Source organism: Aphelocoma coerulescens, chromosome 1, assembly GCF_041296385.1.
Source record: "Aphelocoma coerulescens isolate FSJ_1873_10779 chromosome 1, UR_Acoe_1.0, whole genome shotgun sequence".
NCBI lineage: Eukaryota > Metazoa > Chordata > Aves > Passeriformes > Corvidae > Aphelocoma > Aphelocoma coerulescens.
In genome coordinates, this window is record NC_091013.1 from 70,001,509 (window position 1) to 70,007,716 (window position 6,208).

General features: G+C 38.5%; 1 long non-coding RNA gene across 6 annotated transcripts in view; it reads right to left on the bottom strand.

Moving 5' to 3' along the window:
- Nucleotides 1–1,432, bottom strand: part of LOC138118976 (uncharacterized) — a 54,862-nt gene extending 53,430 nt beyond the window's left edge. For 5 of the 6 annotated variants that reach the window (XR_011155344.1, XR_011155343.1, XR_011155347.1 and 2 more), the window contains exons 1-2: nucleotides 1,275–1,432; nucleotides 896–1,141 (exon numbers count right to left, since the gene is read on the bottom strand). This is a non-coding gene — a long non-coding RNA (uncharacterized lncRNA). Of the gene's footprint in view, nucleotides 1–100; nucleotides 161–895; nucleotides 1,142–1,274 lie in introns of those variants that run through there. The other variant, XR_011155349.1, reaches the window with a different exon arrangement.
- Nucleotides 1,433–6,208: the final 4,776 nt, after the last annotated feature.

The window sequence follows — 6,208 nt, forward strand, 5'->3', positions numbered from 1 at the left end:
ATGTCTGATAGGTGGATGATGAGGGTGTTACTCCATTAAGGACTTCTGGCAGCAAGATACCAAGTTCTAGCTGCATAAGACAGTTGGAATATTTCACTTACCTTGAGTTGTTATAGATTTTTCACTGACTTCCACAAGCTTGGCAATTTTATTTTGAGAGCTGTTTACAGTCCCCAAAGTGTAAAAGAGATTATTCTATTGTATACTTTCATATAATTTTCTTATTATGTATCCTCTCAAATTACTTTTCTGTTATGACATACTGAAGAGTAATAAGCATGAAAGTAGTGTTGTTATATTGCATTTTTCTGTTGATTTTGGTATAACTAACTTGTGCTGACATAAATATCAGATTTATAACAATAAGGATATGACATTTCACAGTATTATGCTGTTCTGTATGTAAAAAGGCCCTATGCTGTCGCAGTTCAGAATAACTCAGGATCTCTGGCCTTTGTTGTCAAATGATTTTCCAGAGCTTATCAGACATCATAACATTTTAGCCTTAAATATCTCCAATTCTCTGCTTTCAGTAACTTTTGTCAGTGAGTGAAGATTCAGCCCTCTATGATATAGGTTTCATCCCTTCCTTGTCAGCTGGGCATTCAGCAAGCTGAATGGGATGACCACAATTTGCTGGGAGTACTGGGAGCAGGACAACAGGCTTCCTTCTCTCTTGCATGTGCCTTTACAGCAGGCAGTGAACAGCTCGTTTGTATACCAGAGAGTGACTTTTTCAACTCCTTTTGTAGGTATTATCAATATTATTTAATGAAGTACTTTTTGGGGGAATAATGATTTAGATGCCATGGCTTGCAACAACACATGAAGAGAAAATACTGATTCTCTGAAAATTAAGACAGCTTATATTAACTAATAGTGAAAAATTCCTCACCTGGTTTTCACACCATGTCTTCAGAAGATGTCTCACACATTCCTTCCTAACATCACTTTCAGTTGCCCATTCCTGTGAGAATATGTGGCTGCTAAAGCTGGTTTTCTTACACATGGTCTCTCACTCAATTTTTAAGTGTTGACAAAGGCAGATTAGACACTGTAGTAAAAGTGAAGAGCTTAATTTCTTGGTCTTGTTTTCATCCTGCTGCCTGACAGTTTCCTTTGGTGTTGGGTGCTTCTGTTACTGTGAGAAACAGTGAATAATCAGGCCTTCTTCACCATCTCTACATAACTTAAAAATTATACATTTAATACTATTATTTTATATTGATAGTTTCACATTATGTTCTTTTAACATTTAACATGTTATGTCCCACCTCAGTCTTCTCTTTTCCACTTTGGATGGTCCTAGTCTTTGTTTTACACCAATTGCAGTTATGTGGTCATTTAAGTTTCCTTTACTTGAAAATTTTCTAGTTATCCTATATTATGGTAGAGATAGACCTGTAGCTCTATCCATCTCTTATAAAAAGCAATGATCAGTGACTCCAAGTCGTTGGAGTAATTGATGATTACTGTCACCTGTTAGTCTGAAAAGGTCTGAATAAAGGTACTTTTCCCCTGTGTTTGTTACTTTGCACTAATGCCATCAGAGTGAGTCAGGACACCTGTGTGGTAGGACAGCAGCAGTGAGTCTGGGCAGACACTTCAGGCTTTCCAAAGCAGAGGTATAGGTTCAGGGAAATCAGAAACACAGAAGCCCACATCTCTTTAGGCATCACATCTCTCCCAGCAGACTCCCCTATCTGTGGTCTCCAGGGATCCAGACAAGGATGGAGCAGGATAGTAGGAATACTGCTCTGTGTAAAGGCCTGAAAACGCTCAGCTAATCTATGTGTGGAAGTGGCTGATATCCACCGTGTGCCTCTGGATTGGGGTTCCTCTCAGAGTAGAAAGATAGGGTGGGATGCAGTCTGCATAGTGGACATACTAATTAAGAAGTTAAGGAGAATTAAAAAAACCCATCTGTCATGATGCATCCTGTGCTGGGCATAGATGTTATAATCATGACAGTCTTGGTAATTGATTACTTTGCTCTTCTAAGGTGGTTATCCAAGACTCCCACTTTGTGGTTCCATAGTATCTTGGCACTCATTTCTTGACTGCACAATCCAAAGTCCTGTATCTTCCTGTGATAGAAAGCTCCATTGCTGCAAAGAGCCTCACTGTTGAAAAAAAATCAACTCTTCACAGCTTGTGACAGTAGCTCTGTGCACAGAAAGGATTTTTTAGTCCATTGGAGTTATTATCATGTTTCCAGCCTGATACGGCCCCATCATGGTGTGCTTCTAACCTAGATTGTTGAGGAATGGATGCATTCTTCCAGCAGCTGTTCAAAGAAATGGTGCTCCAGCTGGATCTGGTCTCATGGAACAGAGTATCAACAGGTACAAGACAAGGATCTTCTGGGCTGCTGTCAGGCAAAAGGCTGAGAACTGTGCCATCTATAAAATGCTGAGATGCAAGAAAGAGGGGGCAAATTCACATTCAGTTGCCCTATTTACTCTCCTCCTTTACTCTCCATTCTAATCTTTGCTACCATTGCATGTCATGGTTAAGAAAAAGAGCCATAGGAATACCAAACTCCCACTCTGCTAAGAGCACCATACTTCACACAGGGAGCAGGGAAGACAGTGAGCAAGCTGGAGGGTGGATGTGACAGGGCTGGTGTAAAGGTGCTGTTTGGGCTGCAGTGTGAACACAGCTGGCTGTGCTGACACACAGTGAATCCAGCTGGTAAAATCTCAGTACTCGCCCACAAAAACAATGGCAATTCAGATACAGGGACTTCTGTGGGAGCTGGATCGAGACCGTGCTTTCTTTAAGTGTACACTGAAGCTTTTAAAAATAGTAACAGAAAATGTTTTAAGAGCATAAATAAGTAATGGGGTGTCTCAGTTAACAGAAACGCTACCATTATAAATGGTAGGAGAACAAATTAAGGCACTTAGTTTTGCTCCAAATTATACTATGGCTTTTTTTTATGTGCATAAAATTAAATGTGTGCACAAGCTGCTGCTGAAAGACTGGACAGTGATGCTTAAATCAATTCTCATACTGTATTTTCAGGTGCAATTCAGTACAACTGAACCACTGCACAGGACTTCATAGACTCCATTAGCTTATCAGCAAGGGATCAGAGAGTCATCTGTGTAAATTGCTGTAAGGCAGTGGTAGTGGCAGTCAGGCCCCAAGAACATAACTGAGATTTAAATGCTACCTGTGATAATAATGTCCATGGATTTGTGTGGGCTGTCTGGAGGGGAGGAGAAGTCCAGGATAATAGGAGATTTTTTTTATCTTTGCCTGATCTATTTAATCATTTTTCAATCCTCATGTTTATTGAAGTGCAGGTCAAAATGAAGCACATATTTAAAAGCACAACATATGACTCACCAGGGTTAGAAGGCAATAGAGGCTTATTTTATTCTACCCCTCTGTAAAATAAAAGCAAATTTAAGAACAACTGAGAGGCATCATTAGGCAATGACTGAGACAATGATATATAGCATCCTCTCAGCTCTCGTTTTTTGTGCAACTGTGCTGTGTGCTTCAGCTTGCAGGCAGAAGAAGCACCTTTCATTCACCCCTCCTACACTGTGTGGGACTGTCAAATGACAGCCTTTGAAAGTAATCATTATTATGACATAACAAATGGGGGATTTGGGGAAAAAAAAGGAAAGCAACCATTAACAACTTATTCAAGTTGATATTTCTGCTGTTTTCATTTATGTGTTGCCTTCACTATGACAAATATAAAAATTATTGAAATAAAAAATTATACAAAGTGTGTTTTAGACCAAACAATATGTTTTTGATTGCACTCTTTCCCTACATGCTGAAAAATTGAAATCAAGAGGTATAAATGTCTAGGATGAAAAAGCACAGCTTTTTACACTTTCTATAACTCTGATTATCAAACACCCACATTTAATAAATATACCCTTTATTTAATGGGAGGTTGGATTTTTAAAAAAATTAGTTTAAGTTTAGTTTGAAATCAGGCAATGGAAACTTTCTTGTTTTATTAGGAAAAAAGTGAAAGTTTTGCTTAAAAGAAATTTTGCAACAATCAGTTTTTGTTAAAAATCCAAAAGCTTTTTGTATTTTTCATGCAATTAAGGAATGAATAGAAGGTCTGAGATCCCTTGTAACAAGCACTTAATATACCCTTATGTTAAAAAAATTGCTTTAAACTTAATTTTTTGGGTCTTATAAAATGTTTCCTGGAAAATCCTTACTTGGTGTACAGACATGTTAGGCCATTTGGACCAATTTTTGTTGCTCATTTGAAGTAGTCAGTGGACAGAATAAATTCCTATTTAACACGAGAAAGAAGGTAAGTTTATCCCCCACTGGAGATTTGTCTATAAATATCCCATTTTACCCTTGGGCTTCCCAAGTTTTTTACCGTAACCTAAGACTCTATTTCACAATTCATATTCAGGGGAGCTCTCGACCATGCACTAGGTTTTAAATACTTGCTTAACAGCTGCTAACAACACTGGAACCTAAATGTATGTGCAAGTACTTTCCTGCAGAGGGTTGCACCTTGTCACCTGTTCTGAAACTTTGCAGAACAAAGACTCAAATCACAGTTAGTGGCAGAAATTTTGCTTACGCTCTCCTCAGCACTTACACTGTTATTTTATCTCACTTCAAGTGCACATACATATATGTTGATAATAAAATATCACGGTATATCCAATATGGATGTGATTATCTAGCTCCCAAATTCCCAAGACCCCAACAAGACATCCCCGATTAAAGAACTTTACATCACCTGAGCTGTGGGCAAAGTATCTTTATTCCCACACAAGTCCATCTGGGCCAAGTGTAGGAATCTGTAGGTGCTTTTTAGCACACTCAACTCTGTCTAATGCAGTTCTGCAGCTCCATTTTCCTTGAATGGTGGCTCAGAGTGATGTTCATCATGCCTCCAGAAGGTCAGTGCTTCACATATGCTGTGTCCTGTCTGTCTGCCTAACAGGGTGCAGTGGCTGCACCAACCCATTGGAAGATCCCCACTGAGCACCAGAAGGAGCTACTCAGAGCCTTCACTACCTAAAGTCCTTCATACCTGGTGTCTCTTATTTAGATCAACAGTGACAAAAGTAGCTTAAGCAACCTTGTAAACTTCAGAGTTCCTCTGGGTTTAACCTTTCTCTGAGCCTCCTTACTGTGTATGTAAGGTTTTAGCTGTACTGGATCAATACAGCTAAGCTGGAACTCTGCACAGCTTCTAAAACTGATAATTTTCTGGATGATTTTCTGAGGAAAATGACAGCCCATAGGAAATGGAACAAAATTTATGATCCTGGTATATTGGTGTGATTCGCTAACCTAACATTTTTGCACTTACACTTTTAACTACTTCAGAAAATTATCATAGGGTCAGATTTTTGGTTTCTGTGTGAAAGGTCTCACCTCTAAAAAGAAAAATATATTTAGAGTCACTTTTCTCTACCTGCACTGCAAGCACTGGATTAACTTTAAAACATGCCTATCTTCATCTAACTTTGCCCTAAATGTATTTCAATTTACCTACAGTTCTATCTTATGATTATCTTCAGACTTACTGAAAAAATTATTTCCTCTATCAAAAGGGAATTTTTTTAACAAAATTATGCATCCTCCACCTGTTGTGGAGGTGGACAGAGATTTAATTCTGGATGGGTAAGGAGTGAGTTCTGTAATTTAACGTTATGTTTAATTTACATAACAATGGTGTAGGACCTAGGATTCCCAGATGCTTGACAAAGAACAAAGAGAGTGTTTTCTTCTGCTTCAAAGACATTATAGTTTAAGGTAAGAATGTCATCTCCAGTCCTGCTCAACCGATGACCAGAAACTGGGACAGGTCTTTAATTTTGTGTCCTGAGAGAAGAGCATTAGCAGTAAACAGTTTTGAAACAATTTAAACCATGGATTAAAACCAAGGCAAGGACATTGGATAATAAATTCAACCCTCTGGCCTGATGAATTTTCCTACGTAAGGTAACACCTAAATTTCTATTCATAGAATATAATGAAACTTCACACAAACAAGGCATCTCCATAATAGCACCTCCATTCCTGACCATGCAGTGTCCTTAGGTGTCCTGCTGGCACTGCATGAACTTTATCTCTGTGTTAACTTTGTCAAAAGCTTCCACTGATTTATTTATTCATAAATTCATTCTTTCCTCTGTTTTCTTTTGAGAGATAATTCTCTGTCTGACAAGTGGTGACAGACTGAGAGGCAGAAAGA